Source organism: Canis aureus, chromosome 4, assembly GCF_053574225.1.
Source record: "Canis aureus isolate CA01 chromosome 4, VMU_Caureus_v.1.0, whole genome shotgun sequence".
Lineage (NCBI taxonomy): Eukaryota > Metazoa > Chordata > Mammalia > Carnivora > Canidae > Canis > Canis aureus.
Window position 1 is genome coordinate 4,579,338 of NC_135614.1, and position 17,497 is coordinate 4,596,834.

The following is a 17,497-nucleotide window of genomic DNA, read 5'->3' on the forward strand; positions in this document are numbered from 1 at the left end:
TACTGGAAAGTCTCCTCATGACTCAGAAGGCCTGTGCCCTACAGAGCATCCTGGGCTTCCCACAACCACCCACCCTGGCATGAACAGCCAATTTGAAAACTGTCCACCTGCTGCCTGGTTGGGATTTGCTGTTTGTTTGATCTCTAGATGTGTCACGCATCTACTCCTAGTGTGGAGGCTTTCCTTCATGTAAGAAATACAAATGGAAACACATACATTATATTCTGAATTCTTGCTGGAGGTTAGAGCAAATGACTTCTAAGATTCCTGCCAGAATCTACTGCAAAGAAACCAAAATCTAACAGCTAAAAATTCTACCTGAATTTGTCTGAGATCTAAAGCACATAATCTACAAACACAGAATTAAGTGTGAACGAGTCTAACGGTGAGATAACTGAAGCTCATGGTTACTGAGCGCTAACTATGTGCTAATTGTAACACCCCTGAGGAATGATCCTTAACCCTGTGCTGCAGAGGAAGAAACCAAGGTTCACAGGGCTTGAATGATGCCGAAGTCACACAGCTGGTAAGTAAGGGAGAGACAACTTCCTGTCCCCGTCACACGCATCTGACCACCTTAGCAGGCTGTCATCCAGAAGAAGCCAGTCCCAGCGATGAACCTGTTCCTAGACCCTGCTTGCAGCTTTCCCATGACAAGCAGCCAGACTTTGTGGTGGTGACTGGGCTGGAGCTGGTGAGCCCATAGTTTTTCTCTGCTCCTGATGCTGCTGCTGATGGTTTCTTACATCCCCTTTACCCCTGCACCATGTCACTGCTTCCTGGCCTTGACTCTGTGTTCAGATAGAATATTTCCCTGAAAAAAAAAAAAAAAGAATATTTCCCTGAACGCTTTGGAAATGCCTGTTTGAGGCAACAACTCTGGGATCAGAGGCACAATGGTCTACGCCTTCTAGAAAGGATACCTGGTTGGCATTCCCCCATCCCCTTGCTTTGTTTCTGTATGTGTCTACCTACATTTCCGTGCTATCTGCTTCCACAACTTAATAACCGAGGGTCATATTTGGTTGGATCCACTTTCTATTTAGTAAATCTGATGAGCCACTGTACTGTGAAGTCATATCTCATTGCCCTAAACCATATTTCACTTAGCCATTGAATGATTTTGAGAACAGTGTCAGATGGGGACAGAGAAATGTGAGTGTGGGTATGCCTGTGCATGTGTGTGTCCCTTCTTCCCCATCACCTAGACCACAAACAGCAGTCTTCAGTTTGCCCCCTCACACTCACCGTTCTCTTGGTCCCACAGACACTTTGTTTGGGGTTTCCTCCTTTCCTCTGACACAGACAAACTCTACCAGCCTCCATTCTCTCTGCCCTCATCACATTGATGCCTGAATTACCACCCTGAAATAAGGTCAGCCAATCATGGGTCTTCTCAGTCCCACAGTGGTACCTCCAACCTTATCACCCACTGCATGCAATTAATCCCACCAACCACTATAAAACCAACATTATTGTGCCTCCACTTGAGCTGGGGACTCTGTACCTGTTCAGGAATGTTGGCAAACAGGACATGAGCCTGTGGTCAGTCTGGAGCCTGGAGCTCACCACGCTTTTCCATGACTCCAACCAATGCTGGCTCCCTGTTCCCTCAGCCTGGAAGGTCATACTCTCTTTCTTGCCTTTTAAGATCATTCTCACCTTACAAGGCAGATGTCTACCCTCTGTAATGGTGACTCTAAGGTCCTTAGAATCCTTCCTGGAGCCTGAGTCCCAGAGTTTTAGTCCTGGTTTGCTACTAACGAGTTGTGTGATTCCACCAAGTTTTCTTAATCTCACCGGGTCTCAGTTTCCTCATCCTGAAAAACAGGGATAAAATACATCCTTGCATAGTTGTTGAGAAGACTCAACAAAATTCTGTATTTAAAGCATTCCGAGAAGGGGAAGAAATAATTTCCCATGCATTGCTTATAGTGCTATTCATGCTCAGACTGTCCTGCCTTCCTATTCTATCTGCTTCCTCTAGTCAATTTTTACTCTCTTGAGCCAAGAACTGTCATTTATCTTTGCTTCCCACGGTCACCTAGCAGAGAGTTTTGATCACTATAGATTTTTAATAGATGTTGGCTTAGATGGGTTCAATCACTATAGGATTATAGATAATGTCGGGGAATTTTAAGGTCATTTTAGCTATTTCCCTTCCTTCTAGTAGGACTTTCCTGAATCGAGGTAGATGAGAGTCTGGCCCACTGACAACCTCTTCCACTTTCTGACAATTCAAACAAACTGCCTTCACACATCTTGGACACAGTTTTGTGCAAGGACAACAAATAGACTGCCCTTTCCTGTGTTGTTCCATTAATCCTTATATAGCTGGCAGTGCTGCAATTCATTAGTGATGTCTGCTCCTTGCATGAGTTGGTCGGTTGGTAACGTGAGGGTAGTGTATCTGCTGTTCTCAAATGAGTCCATTGCTCTCATTTGCATATGTGGAAACTGATGTCCAGAGAAATTGAGTGACATCCTCAAGGCCACACAGTTAGAAGCAGGGTACAAACTGGAAGTCAGGTGTTCTGAATCCTGGATCAATGGTTTTGTTTAGAGAGACTGGAGTATGAAAAAGAAGAAGGGAGAGATCCAACTGTGAGTCTGTGCCTCATTTACCCATGAGTGTGAGTGTCCATGCTCATTTCATGGCTTGGGGATTGTGTCTTAGAAGCATACCACGTGAACAGTAGTAACAGGGAAAGAGTTGCTCCTTCAGACCACGGGCACATCCTTCTCTCAGACAACCTGTTCCAACCTGCCAGAACTGCCAGATGGAGCCTGCCCAAACCACAGGAGGCCAAGGCTGAGTCCTGGCTACTTAGAAGCAGAGACCTCTCAAGACAATTCCCATGAAATTTAAACTCTTATGAAAGATGAGGTGCATGGTAGTCCTCTCTCAGAGAAAATACCCTCTTCTTCATAATGTTGAATTTATGATTTCAACTTAAAAATTGAAAAGATTTTGGGGGAGGGAGGGAAATTATTCTGCAAGATCCAAAAAAAAGTTATAGTGCTCAGAAGTTCCAAATAAGCTGAAAAATTAATTTCCCAAGAATCCAAAATGTATGGCTTGTGTCAAGAGAATCTAGACTCTGATGATGTGCAGACCAAAAGCACTTGGGGGACAGAGGAGGCATCGATGCACAAGAAAACAGCACTAAGAGGCAAAATTCATTAAAAAACAAGCATCTGCTCTCAGAAATGATTGACGTCCCAGTGTAAGCAATGCAGTCCGTGGCTGAGTCACATCTTGTTGTCACTTTCCTAAACACAGCTTGATGTCAAATATAAAATGGCACACCTTGTTGTATATCTTAGCACACAAATGTTGGCATGTAGAAGCATGGAATATTACAGCTGAAGGGGAAGTTAAGACTGAGGCCCAACCCCCCCTCTTTACAGACATCCACCCCAAAAAGTGTCTTAGTGGAGGCCACACTGCCAGTTACAAGCAAAACCCGGCAGTCTCCATTCTGTCCCTCTGTCGTCCAATGCATACATCCCGTGGAACACAGACCATCGCAAAGAAAGTATCCAAAGAGATTGTATTCATCCTCAAAGACCAGTGTTTATGTTGCTTGAGTTAACAATTCCATTTGTTATCTTTTGCTTTGAAACAGCCAAATAATGTTCATGTACACCTTCTTGGGCCCCCGAGAGCTCCCCTATTCTTGCCTTACAGATCAATGGAGGAACCAGTATTTGTTGATTGCCTATTATGAGCCATGGCCCACTCACATTATCTCACTAGAACCTCTCAATTTATTTTTAAGGACCTGATTCTTTGAGAGGTTTGGTTACTTACTCAAGACCATTTAATGATTGATAAATGGTGGAGCTTGGATTGAAAATCAGGTCTGCTTGCCTCCAAATCCTGTGGACTTTGCATACCACCAAACTACCTTGTAATACCGTCGAGGTTAGAGGACGTGTATAGTGTTATTTTGAGAAGGCAGGGAGGGACGGAATGGGGGGCAGTGCAGAGGCATGCTCCTTGGGTATTCATGTCAGGGCCCCCAGCAGGACTCAGAAGCAAAGAATCTCATCCTCCCATTTGCTGCAGCCCTGGAATCACAAGGACTGTGCAGAAGAGTCTCCAGGTGTCCTCTTCCTGGATGAGCTGGCCCCAACCATAAGATCATGATTCATTTTATGTATGCACTTGGCTAAGCATACATACCCAGATATTTGGTCAAGGATGAGTCTAGATGTCAGTATGAAAGTATCTTTTAGGTGAGCTTAACATTTAAATGGGCGGAGTTAATCTGATCCCTCTCTATCATGAAGGTGGGCCATTCAATCAGTCCAGGGAGGCCTTAAGAGAATAGACAGGTCCCGGAAGGAGAACTCCTGCCCCCAGACAGCCTTCAGCCTCAACCTGCATCATGAACTCTTTCCTATCTCCAGCCTGCTGGTCCACCCTGCAGATTATGGACATCCCCTCCTCCACAGTCATGGAGGCCAGCTTCTTAGAGTTGGTCTCAGACTCTCTCCTCTCTGCATTTCCTCTTGGTTCTCTTCTCCAGAGAACCCCTGCTAATGCACATGGGGTGAGCCCCCTTGGGTCCCTTTTGGTCTTGAGCAGAAGCCTCCTCAGCAACATCCAGGCCTCTTTTCTCTGGACTCCACCCTGACGTCCACTTGGCCTTCCTTGGTTGAGGTGGGCATGGGGGCTGGAGGGCCGCCTCATCCCAAACCAGAGCCTAGCCCTGTTCAGAGTGCTGGCTGTGACACGGAGCCCCTGAGAGCACAGTACAAAGGCTGACTGTCCCTCAGCCAGAAGCTCTGCCCACTATACGGGGGTGGGAGGGGTCTCAGACCACAGAGTCCATTTCATCCCTCACATGGACTTGAGTTTCTGCCCCTGGGAGAGCAGAGTCGAGAAGCAGAAGGTCCCCTGGAGGCTAAGATGTGTATCAGCTTCTCAATCTGCATTCTTCATACATTTCTGGCTGGAAGGGAGGGAATTGCAGCATCAGGCTTGGACCACTAGGGTGGGCTTCCACACCCAAGGAATAGTTCAGGTGACACTGTGGGTCCTGACATTAGCCAGGCCAGGGCTCCCCAAACAAAGTGGCTTCAACATCCCTGCTCCCTTATCTGTGAAATAACCCCTTTCTCCTCTATTGATTTGAACATCTATTCCATTTCTACTCTTTTCATGGATACTTTTAGAGAGTAATTAATTACTGATTTGGTTGAGCCATGTGAAATTGCCAATATTAGATAATTTCTTATTTACAGAAGATGTTAATTTTATGTGGTTCAATTGGCTCCCTCAGCATAAGGATCTCCCAGGATCCTTCAACACACTTTTTATCTCTCTCACACAGATATGCGCTTCCTTCATCTCTACACACTACGTGGATATTATCTGCAAATTGAGATCCATGTTTCTAATAGAAGGATGTTGATTAAATTAAAGTAAATTTTACTTACTTTTTCTATTACACCTTGTATAATACTTTTTGCTGCCAGGCTCTCTTAGCTGCCCCCTAGAATACAAATTCCAGTCATTTTTCAGGCAAAATCTATGAGTAATAATCTTTCAAATACCTTATATGACTTAAAAGGTCTTTATTTCCTTCCCACTCATAAGTAATTATTTGGCTAGATATATAATTACAGTTCACATTCTTCCCCACCACACTTTTTAGATATTCCTCCCTTGTGCTGACTTCCACTGTTGCTAAAGAAAAATATGTTGCTTCTGCAAAACTATGCCTTCTGCAATATTGTTTTCAAGCTATACAAATCACCTTTCTTCAAAGTCATGTGTTCTTACTTTAGGATCCACAGATTTATGGATGTGACACCTCCTTCATTTGAGAATTTTAAGTTCAAGTTTTTGTGATATCTTTATTGATGTATAATTTAGATTCCATAAAAATACACTCATTATAATGGTATGCTATAATTTTTTAAAATTTACTATTGAGGTATAGTTGACAATGTTATGTTAGTTTTAGGTGTACAGTATGGTGGTTCAACAAGCCCACATACGATGCAGTGCTCAACGCAGTAAGTGTAGTCACCATCTGTCACCATATAACATTAGACTATTATTGACTATATTTTATATGCTGTACTTTTAATCTCAATTATTTAATTATTTTATAACTGGAAGTTTGTACCTCTTAATCCCCTTCATCTATTTCTCCCACTTCCCCCACTCCACCTCCCCTCTGGCCACCACCCATTTGTTCTCTGTATTCCAGAGTCTGTTTTGTTTGCTTGCTTTTTTTTTTTTTTTAGTTTTTAGATTCCACATACAGGTGAAATTATGCAGTATTTGCCTTTCTCTGCTAGCTTATTTCACTTAGCATTATACCCTCTAGATTCATCCACATTATTGGAAATGGCAAGATCTCATTCTTTTTCATGGCTGTGTAATATTGTATATACACACCACATCTTCTTTATCCTATCATCAGTCAATGGACGCTTGGGCTGCTTCCATATCTGGGCTATTGTGGATAATAGTGCATATATCCTTTTGGATATTACTATAATTATTTTTAATAAATGTACAGAGTTGGGCATTATCACCATCCAGTTCTAGAACATTTTCATTACCTGAAAAAGCATTATTGTGACTACTTGTATTCAATCTTCCCATCCCAGCCTGAGGTCATCATTGATAGGCTTTTTACCTCTACTTTTTCCTCTTTTGGAAATCTCATATAACATGTGGTCTTTACAGTCTGGCAATAATGTTTTGACGGTTTCTCCATGTGGCAGCATATTTTAGTAGTTTGTTACTTCTGTTGTTGAATGGTATTCCATTGTGCCTCATTTTTATCAAGTATTTGTATGTACACTGTTCTAAGCCTATTTTAATATGGTTTATAGTATACACAGGGGATATAGTATACACAGGGGATAGTATACACAGAACCGTTTCTGGAATGAGACACTGTTGCTCCTTTAATAAATCCAAGCTTAGCCTCATTACCTATCACTTCAAGATGAACAATAGCATTCTTCTTCCACAGCTAATTAGAAAGCAGGTATCATACTGTGAGTCCAAGCTCCTGCCTTCATCACTCGCTGGCTCCATGCTGGCTTCCAGGTTAAATTAATCTTAGCTGGTAAAGACTGGGAGAGAGAGGAGAGTTGCCAGCACCCAGCTTTGGGGAGGGGCCTAGAAGCTGGAACTTTCTCACTGTTCCTCGTAGAGTGACATGTCTTGTTCTATAGTGTGCAGCATAAAGTTGGCTCTTCCCATAAGAAAAACTGTTCTGAGTTTTTTAATGCTTAAAAAAAGAGAAAGATAAAATAGAAAGTGAAGGAAGGAAGGAAGGGAGGGAGGAAAGCAAGAAAGAGCCATTTTTATCTTCCTTCTCTTTCAAATCCATCTCTGGACACATTTGCTGGCAGCCCTGCCAGCTGTTGAAAGTTATCTGGGAATTGGCAGCAGCCTGCATCAAGAAAACCAAACCTCTGCCTCTCCAGAGAACTCCATTAGCGAGATATTTAGACTGTGGCTTCGTCTGAAAGAAGAAAGAAAGCAGGCCACAAGGAAACCTCCTGTCTCCTCAGAAAGCTCTGAGAAGCAGCTGGGTCCTGTTTCTCAGGCCTTGACAACACTACCTACTCCTTCCGCCTACAGAAATATTCTGGAAAAAGACATTAGTACACTAGAGACACCACCTCTCTTCCCATGCTCCACCTCACACAGGCAGAATCCAGCTAGATGCATTTATCAGTGTTCCCAGCAGGCTGAGTATGTCCCCGGGACTGAAAGAGAGCACAAGTGGAGGAAATCCTGCCCTCAAGCATAATACCATAGCTCTCCAAAGCTAAGAATGCACTATTCATAAGAAGACTGACAAATTTGGCGTATGTGTACTCAGAAGTATAGATTTACATAGTACGAAAGTAATTCAGTATAGCTAGTCTTCAATTTCAAAACCAGCAAAATGGTACAATTTTATCATTTGACAATTTCTTTGGAGAACTCAGTATTCATTTTCCAATTAAATTGATTATCCAGGGGTACCTGGGTGGCTCAGTGGTTGAGTGTCTGCCTTTGGCTCACGTCATGATCCCAGGGTTCTGGGATCCAGTCCTACATCGGGCTCCCCACAAGGAGCCTGCTTCTCCTTCTGCCTGTGTCTCTGCCTCTCTGTGTCTCTCATGAATAAATAAATAAAACCTTTTTTAAAAAGCTGATTATCTGAAGCCATGGAAGTGTTCATAATTATTGACCCTGGAATCCCACTGCAAGGAACATGCCCTACACCACTAATTCAATATAGAGGGAAAAGCCAAGATGCTCAAGGATTCTTCTTGTCATTAAACCTTAGAACTAGATACTATCAAATTGTGCCACAAAGAAAAATGGTTAAGTATATTAGGAGAAATCAGTGTGTTGTGACATTATACAAATACTAAAAGTGATTATGATGTCAATTATGTTGTCACATGGGAAATATTTGTGACATAATGTGAAGCAAGGAATCAGAAGCAGAAGACATATCTGGCATGTGGCCCAAGCTTACAACTTCATGGAAATATTTATGTATATGGATATGCCAAGAGCATGTTACAGAAAAACGAAATTCATTGTATTAAAGTAGGAATAAAAGGGACAATAGGACAAATTTTTCTTTTGATGGTGGAATATTATATTTTTTAAAGATTTTGTTTTTAAGTGAATCTCCATACCCAACATGGGGCTCCAACTTATAACCCTGAGATCAAGAGTTTCATGCTCCACCGACTGAGCCAGCCGGGCGCCCCCAATGGCGCAATAATATTTTTAAAAATAAAAATGGAAACCAAAAGCAACACAGATTTTAGTTAGCTCCAATGCATAAAAGCCCTTTCAGCTCACATGCTGTTAATCCAAGTGCTAATTGTGCCATCCTCATTGTAGGGACTGCAGACAGGCTTTGCAGAAGGAAATTTAGAGACAGAAGGAGCAGGGGGAGAAGAGAGTCAAGCAAGGAGGGGGAGGCAGAGGAGAAAATGGATCAAGACTTACAACCACCTCATCTTCAATCTGTGTTTAACATTTTATCTTAAGTTGAACTTACTCCTTTAGCTTCCAGAATCAATTCCTTCCCCAAATTCCTTTTTTTGTTTTTGTTTTCAGGTTTCATATCTATTTCTCTGCAAACTGAACACCAGATTCTCTCTTCAATCAGTATTATGGTAAATCAAGATCCATCGGTTTTAATAAATACTTGATTAAAAATCAGCTTGGCAATTGAGAGAGCAAGAAGCTTTCTTCCTTCCAAAGGTTACTGGCTTTATCCATCAATTTATTGTAAAGGGGATAATATTTTAAAACTTAGGAATATTTGATTTTTTACCTTTCTCATTGCATGGCCTTCTTCCTAGTTGGTCCAGAGCATCCGTTTTCCTAGGGGCAGTCCCAAATTGGGAGGAGGGGATGTTTATGGGGAAGATTAAACATGTCACAGAAAAAGCATAAAGATAAATACAATTAATATTCAGCTTTTGACACATAAAGTAGGATTAACTACAAAGGCAATAATAGTGTTACAATAAGGCTGCAGCTTTAATAAAAGATTAAGCACCTTTCTCTCCTCCGTTAGCATATTAACTATCAAGCCTGGATGATTTGGGTCATAGAGTCATCCGTATTATGAAGAAGAGGTAACCCAGTGGCGCATGAAAACCATATTGTGGAGGTCACTCCATGACCTGAGTTCATGTGGAGGTCACTCCATGACCTGAGTTCCTCTATGGTACAAGCAGAATGTGACTGTATGAGTTGAATTGTGTCCCTCTCAAATTCATGCGTTGAGGACCTAAACTCCAGTACCTCAGAATGTGACCTTATTTGAAGATAAGGTCTTCACAGCAGTAATTAAGTTAAAACGAAGTCAGTAGGGTGGACCCTAATTCAACATGACTGGTGTCCTTATAAAAATGGGAAATTTGGACACACACAACTATACAGCCAGAAGGCCATATAAACATAAAGATGGCCATCAACAAGCTAAGGAGAGAAGTCTGGGACAGTCGTCCCTCACTGTCCACAGAAGGACCAAGACTGCTGACACCTTGATTTCACCTTGATTTCAAGATAGGCCTCTTTGGCATAAGGATTACCTTGAGTTGGTTATTATTTTTAAGAAATAGCAAGAAACACAGGAAAATCCCTGAAAATGGTGAAGTTACCGTTTTGTGAAGAACATTAACATTGATAAAACTCTCTATTTGTAAGATTGTCTTTCTCTCTGTGTCAGGAAGAAGAGAATAACTGAATCTCTAGAACCTCTTATCAGTGGAGACCTTACTTAAATCTGCATAACAACCATACCCTAGTTCACTATGCTTTTCCTGGTCACCTCCCATAACTGGTCTTCCTCCTCCCCTAACACCTTCCTTTGTCTCCAACTGGAGATAGTATTTAAGGTGGTGGCCCCAAAAACTGAAAGACAAGATATTTCTGTTCTTTAGGCTACCAGTTTGTGGTACTTTGTTATGGAAGCCCTGGCAAACTAATACAGTGAACAAGGGAAGATGAAAAAACAAAAACAAAACAAAACCTCCTGCTTACTCTGGGGGGTTGTAGCAAGAAGAGGAAAGGTGTGTCTTCCCCTCTCATTTGGGGTTCTAGAAGAAACCACAGTAATGGGCTTCCCTGTACCAAACCAGGATGCCACCACAAAGTAAACATGGCCACAGAGGACAGTCAGGTGAGCAGGCTTTGGACACATCTTGACTGGGTTTTCCTCAGTTCAAGTAGCATATATTATAGCACAGTAAATAGAATTTTCTATTTATCCTTCTAGGTTCTAGGCTACGACACCATCACGACCTCCATTCCCCAAATAAAAAGACAGATTAACAGGAGAAAAACAAGCAGAAATTTAGTAACATGGATATCTGAGTAACTCCCCAAAATGGCCCAAGCCATCACCTTAAATACTCTCTCCAGTTGGAGACAAAGGAAGGTGTTAGGGGAGGGGGAAGACCAGTTATGGGAGGTGACCAGGAAAAGCATAGTGAACTAGGGTATGGTTGTTATGCAGATTTAAGTAAGGTCTCCACTGATAAGAGGTTCTAGAGATTCAGTTATTCTCTTCTTCCTGATACAGAGAGAAAGACAATCTTACAAATAGAGAGTTTTATCAATGTTAATGTTCTTCACAAAACGGTAACTTCACCATTTTCAGGGATTTTCCTGTGTTTCTTGCTATTTCTTAAAAATAATAACCAACTCAGGCAGCCCCGGTGGCCCAGTGGTTTGGCGCCACCTGAGGCCCAGGGCGTGATGCTGGAGACCCGGGATCGAGTCCCACGTCGGGCTCCCTGCATGGAGCCTGCTTCTCCCTCTGCCTGTGTCTCTGCCTCTCTCTCTCTCTGTGTGTCTCTCATGAATAAATAAATAAAATCTTTAAAAAATAATAATAATAATAACCAACTGAAGGTAATCCTTATGCCAAAGAGGCCTATGTTGAGGGCCATGTTTCGCTCCCCTTCAGTCCACAGGCCCAGACTGACAGTCGCAGGGCGCCCGCCGAGGCCGGCTCGGGGGAGTCGCAGCCGCGCTCCGGAAAGGACGGGGGCGCCCGGGCCCGGCGCGCGGAGCTGTGGGCAGCCAGCCCCGGCCCGAGAGCCGCTTCGATGGCCCAGGGACAGCGCCGCCAAATGCCAGGGCTGCGAAGCATCCCCACGACCCCCCAGTCCTCTGCGCCATGCACCATCTCGGAGAGGAAAAGCGAGAGCAGACGTCGGGGAGACCGAGCATTTTTAGCGAATAGCAGCTGCGCACAACCCAATGATCCGATCAGACTAAGTTTTTAAACCAGGATGGATGTTGGCTTTTTCCTCACAGCACCGAGTCCTATTGTGACTTGACCTTCTACAACGTAGTCACAAGATACCTCGTTATCACAGAACCCGGGGGCCACGGGGCAGGAAGTGGGCCATTCGTCCTCAAACTCTCCTTCCCCACCCACAAGACACAGACCCTCACTTTACCGTTGTCACTCAGGTCAGTGTCAGCCAGGGACAAGAACGAGTCATGAAGTTTCCTTCCACTTCCAAAACAAATCTTTAACTTACAAATGAAGATGAAAGGATATTTTTTCTAAACCAACAGTGTAAACCAGCTGGACTGTTTTGTAAAAATATCACACCCTCTTGACACTTCAGTGGCTAATTTGCATGGTGCCAGATGATTTTCTTTTCCCCTCTTTCAGTCAACTCAAGTAAATATACAACACTCAACCAAACCGCATCCTCTAGCGGGAGAAGAGGTTTTGAAATGTTTTCTTGTTAACTGTTTACCTTAATCTGTGTGTTCACAATTTCTGAGACAGGAACAGTGGATCATCAGAACAAAGTTACTACAAGGATTTTCCAGGGGGATGGGCTGCAGCTGGAGGTTTGTTATGTAACTTCCATTACGTGGCTCTTTCCATTTTCAAGGTGTTCAGCAGGCACTGACTAATTAAGACAGGAACTGATTTCTGTGCTGGAGCATCCCAGCTAGCGGCAACAAGCATTTCATGCTTGGTGTTAGAAAACATTTCCATTGCTTCTTTGGTAATGCTGAGCCCTGGTTAGAGAGTAATGACAGTTCGCTATTGCCACTCTGTGAATGCTGATCCACAGAACCTTGGGGATCACACAATCCTCCCAACGAAGGGACTCCAGCCCCCCAACTTTGACACATCCCAGATTCTCCTTGAACATATGCAGCGACAGCCAACTCACCAGTGCCAGACAGCTGATTGCTGGGGTTCAGGTGGGTCTGAGTGGAGTGAGTTGTTCGCGCAAGTATTTCTCCCTTTGGGGAGGGGGTCCCAAAAGGAGGCATGTGACTCCAAGGGGCGCGTGGAAAGATGCCCATCCAAGTCTACTCTCATCCAAGGTCAGAATGCTCCCACTAGGGCTTGGTCCTCTGGGTTTAAAAAGCATCACTATTATTTTCCATTACTTATTAAGCAATAATTTTGCACCAGATACTGTGCTGTCCTCCAGGATGCACTTAAATAGACCTCCTCCTTGTCTGCCAGGAGCCGACCACCTAGTTCATTAAGTTTTACTTACTTTCAAATAGGCAAAACCAAGTTCGCCATTTTTAAAAGATTTTATTTATTTATTCATGAGAGACACAAAGAGAGAAGCAGAGACATAGGCAGAGAAAGAAGCAGCTCCCGCGGGGAGGCCTCATGTGGGACTTGATCCCAGGACCCCAGGATCACTCCCTAAGCCGAAGGCAGACACTCAACCACTGAGCCATCCAGGTGCCCTCAGAATTTGTCATTTTTATGAGTTTCATCAAATATACATTGATTTATTCATTAAAAATGTATCAACGAGAAATTATAGTCTGGTAGGGAGAGAATCCTCAAGAAATGATCACAAGTGCCAAATACAAGTTATAAGTGCCATAATAAAGCACAGTTCACTTATTTACTTGATCCTTCTTAAGGTAATTGGTCAGGGAAGACTTTCAGAGGTAGGCAGAAAATCTAAGGGCAGTAAATAAACACCTGCAGGAGTGGGCTTTGGGAGAAGATGCTGCCAAAAAATCACCTACTTTCTGATTCTGTTCAAGGGCAGCTCAGCCAACTGATTCCCAATCGTCCTTGGACAACACCCAAAATCATTCTTACCCACTAAGGTGGTGTGACTAATGAGAGGTCTCGTGGTCATGGCTTAATGAGGTGAAACGATTAAACTGTAATTAGCACATTTATTACCTTAATATGAATCAATGCTTCTAAAGTTCCTGAAATGAATTTAATCCCCAAAATAAATTAAGCCTTTCCTACAAGCTCCTTCATACTGTTATCATACCGACTTTATTTTCCTTCTTGGTATAAATCACAAATTTCATCCCCCAGATAGTCTCAATCATGCAAACAGCCAGGCCAAGAGGTAATGAAGTTTGATTGTAAATTGATCTCTGGGCTTTTCTGCAAATCCCAAGGAAAGGTGAGGGGGACCAGACCTCCAACAAGGATTGAATCTTGATGGATCATGATGAGGGAACCAGGGTTCTGGTAAAGCCAAAAATGGTGCTTTCTAGCCAGAGGGCTGGCCAGAAGGTGGCAGGTGGCCAGGTCTGGGCTTTCTGCAATCACTCGTTGCCTTCATGCATTCATCCATCAGGCTGAACACAGAATCAATGACTAGTTGCCTAGTCGAATTTTTTAAGGTTATTGCTTGCAATCTTTCATTTGATGGATGCTTAATGTTGATCATACTGACCGAGAGTTGAAAAGTAGCCTTCTGATGCAGGTTTGAGGAATGACCATTTTCTGCCAGATAAAGAAGTTTCTACAAAAGAAGAAAAATTGCTTTTCTGGACTCTGCTCTTGCTCTACAGGAACAGAAATGTAGCTTAGAGGCTTAAAGCAAAAACACCAGATAATTCAGGTTTCACCAAGGACTATGGTGACTTCTGAGAGGAAATTCCTCATATCCTGCATATATACAGTCAATCTATGGACAATGCAGAGGTTAGGGGTGCAGGACTCCCACACCTGTGTGGTCATAGAACTTCTCAATCCCCCCAAAATGTTACTAATGGCCTACTCTTGACCAGAAGCCTTACCAATAACATACACAGTCAACTAATACATATTTTGTGTATTATATGTATTATACATTGTATTCTTACATTAAAGTGAGCTAGAGAAAAGAAAATGTTATTAAGAAAATCATAAGGAAAAGAAAATACAGGATTGAACTGGATTTATTGAAAAAAATCCAGGTTATAAAGTGGACCCATACAGTTCAAACCCGTTGTTCAAGAGTCAATTGCATTTTTTAAAACCACTGTATCTTCTTTTAAGAAAGATTTTTTTTTACAGGAAATCATTTTTAAAATGATTCCAAAAAAATTTTCTTTGGAAACTCTAAAGCAAAATCTCTTAGATATTTGAGATGTGGTCTTAGGATAATCTAAAGTTTTTTTTTTTTTTAAGATGTATTTATTTATGATAGACATAGAGAGAGAGAGAGGCAGAGACACAGGAGGAGGGAGAAGCAGGCTCCATGCTGGGAGCCTGACGTGGGACTCGATCCCGGGACTCCAGGATCGCGCCCTGGGCCAAAGGCAGGTGCCAAACCGCTGAGCCACCCAGGGATCCCCAAATAATCTAAACTCCAATCAACACATACCAAAAACTATAACTATCAAGTTACATTTATTCCCATTTATCCAAAATGTTTCCAAATTCCCGGATTTTTTTAAAAATTGAGATTAGAAAAGGGATAGCAGAGTCCTGGCTTTGGCAATGGACTCTCTTTCTTTCCATATTTGGAACTGCTTTCTCTAGCAGTGACAAACATGTCTTTTATTAATAAAAGTAGTTTTATTTCAGCTTTATTGAGGTACAATGGACAGAGTTGTAATATATTAAAAGTGTACGCATGATCATTTGATAGATATATACATTGTCAAAGAAGTCCCACAATCAAGTTATTTAATATATATATATATATAACAAGATATATTTATCTTCTTCTTTTTTTTTTTGTAAGAACAGGTAAGTTCTACTCTCTTAGGAAATTTCAATTATACAATGCACTATTATCAACTATAGTCACCATGTTGTAGGTTAGATCCTCAGACCTTAGTCATGTTGTAATTGAGAGTTTGTACCCTTTTTGCCAACTCTCCCCATTTTGCCTACCATTTCACTCCATGTTTCTAGGACTTTGACTTTATTTTTTTATTTTTATTTTTTTAAGATTCCACATATAAGTGATACAATGCAGAATTTGTCTTTCTCTGTCTGGCTTATTTCACCTAGCAACCTCACCAACATTTGCAAGCTCTTATCTTTTGGTTAATAGACATCCTAACAAGTGTGATGTGATATCTCATTGTGGCTTTGATGGTATTTCCCTGATGGCTAGTGTTATCGATCACTTTTTCATGTATTTTTTGACTACCTATTTTCTTTAGAAACTTATCTATTCAGATCTGGTGACTGTTTTTTAAAAACTGGCTTGATTTTTTTTGCTAGTGAGATGTATAAATTCCTTATATATTTTAGATATAAGCCCCTTACCAAATAAGTGGTTTGCAAATATTTTTTTCCATTCTGTAGGTTGCCTTTTCACTTTGTGGATAGTTTCCTTTGATGTTAATAAAAGTAGTTTTAGAATTGTTAGCCCAGACCACTGCAAAGAGCAAACCTCCTAACTAGAGTTCAATATTTATTTCCCCACTGAAGTAAAATGCGTGAAGTGCAATGTAGATGCCTTAAATGTAAAATCCACTAGGTTTGATAAACCTATTCTCCAACCAAGATATAAAGAACATTTGTATTATCCCAGAGCTTACCCTTATGCCCTCTTTCAGTCGATCCCAGCCCCCATAGACACCACTGCTCTCAAGCCTATCACTGTAGATTACTTCAGCCAATTCTTGAACACCATATAATTTAATCATCAAACTATGTGTTCTTCTATACCTGGGTTCTTCTGCTCAATAGAATGTCTGGTTTTGCCATCAAGATTAAACCTAGGGTCATAGGAACAACTGTGGAGTATTTGATCTTTTATTATTCTCTAGAAGAGAATCTCTAAGATTAGAATTATTTGTTCTTTGAAAATTTATCAGAATTTTCCTGTAAAAATCCTCTGGTTCTGGAGTTTCCTATGTGTGAAAATTTTAAACTACTATTTCTATTTCTTTCCCTTGTAGATATTGGGCCATTTGGGCTTTCCGTTTCTGTTTTGAGACAGACAGATTTAAGCAGGTCGTATTTTTCTATGAACTTGTCCAGTCTGTCTATGCTTCTAAATTATCAGCATAAAAAAAAAATAAATAAATAAATAAATAAATAAAAAATAATAAATTATCAGCATAAACCTGTTCATAATATTGCCTATTTCATTTTGAATTTTGTATCTGTAGTTATATAATTTTTGTCATTCCTAATATTACTATTTTTTCTCCATTAATCTCACCAGAGATGTAACTATTTTATTTTATTTTTTTTTAAATTTTTATTGGAGTTCAATTTGCCAACATATAGCATAACACCCAGTGCTCATCCTACCAAGTGCCCCCCTCAGTGCCCATCACCCAGTCACCCCAACCCCCTGCCCACTTCCCCTTCCACTACCCCTTTTTCATTTCCCAGAGTTAGGCATCTCTCATGTTTTGTCACCCTCACTGATATTTTCACTCATTTTCTCTCCTTTCCCTTTATTCCCTTTCACTAATTTTTATATTCCCCAAATGAATGAGACCATATAATGTTTCTGATTGACTTATTTCACTCAGCATAATACCCTCCAGGTCCCTCCACGTCAAAGCAAATAGTGGGTATAGATGTAGCTATTTTATTAGTGCCTTCCAAGGACAAAATTTTGGCTGTATTGATTATTTCTAGGGTATTTTAAAAAATTATTATTGATTTTTGCTCTTATTTTTTGTTTTTTTTTAATAAATTTATTTTTATTGGTGTTCAATTTGTCAACATACAGAATAACACCCAGTGCTCATCTCGTCAAGTGCCCACCTCAGTGCCCG

General features: G+C 41.5%; 1 long non-coding RNA gene across 1 annotated transcript; it reads right to left on the bottom strand.

Moving 5' to 3' along the window:
- Nucleotides 1-256: 256 nt before the first annotated feature.
- On the bottom strand, nucleotides 257-5,507 carry LOC144311768 (uncharacterized). The gene is made up of 3 exons (XR_013377292.1): nucleotides 5,449-5,507; nucleotides 1,663-1,820; nucleotides 257-814 (listed from the first exon to the last, which is right to left on the bottom strand). It is a non-coding gene; the product is annotated as an uncharacterized LOC144311768 (long non-coding RNA).
- Nucleotides 5,508-17,497: the final 11,990 nt, after the last annotated feature.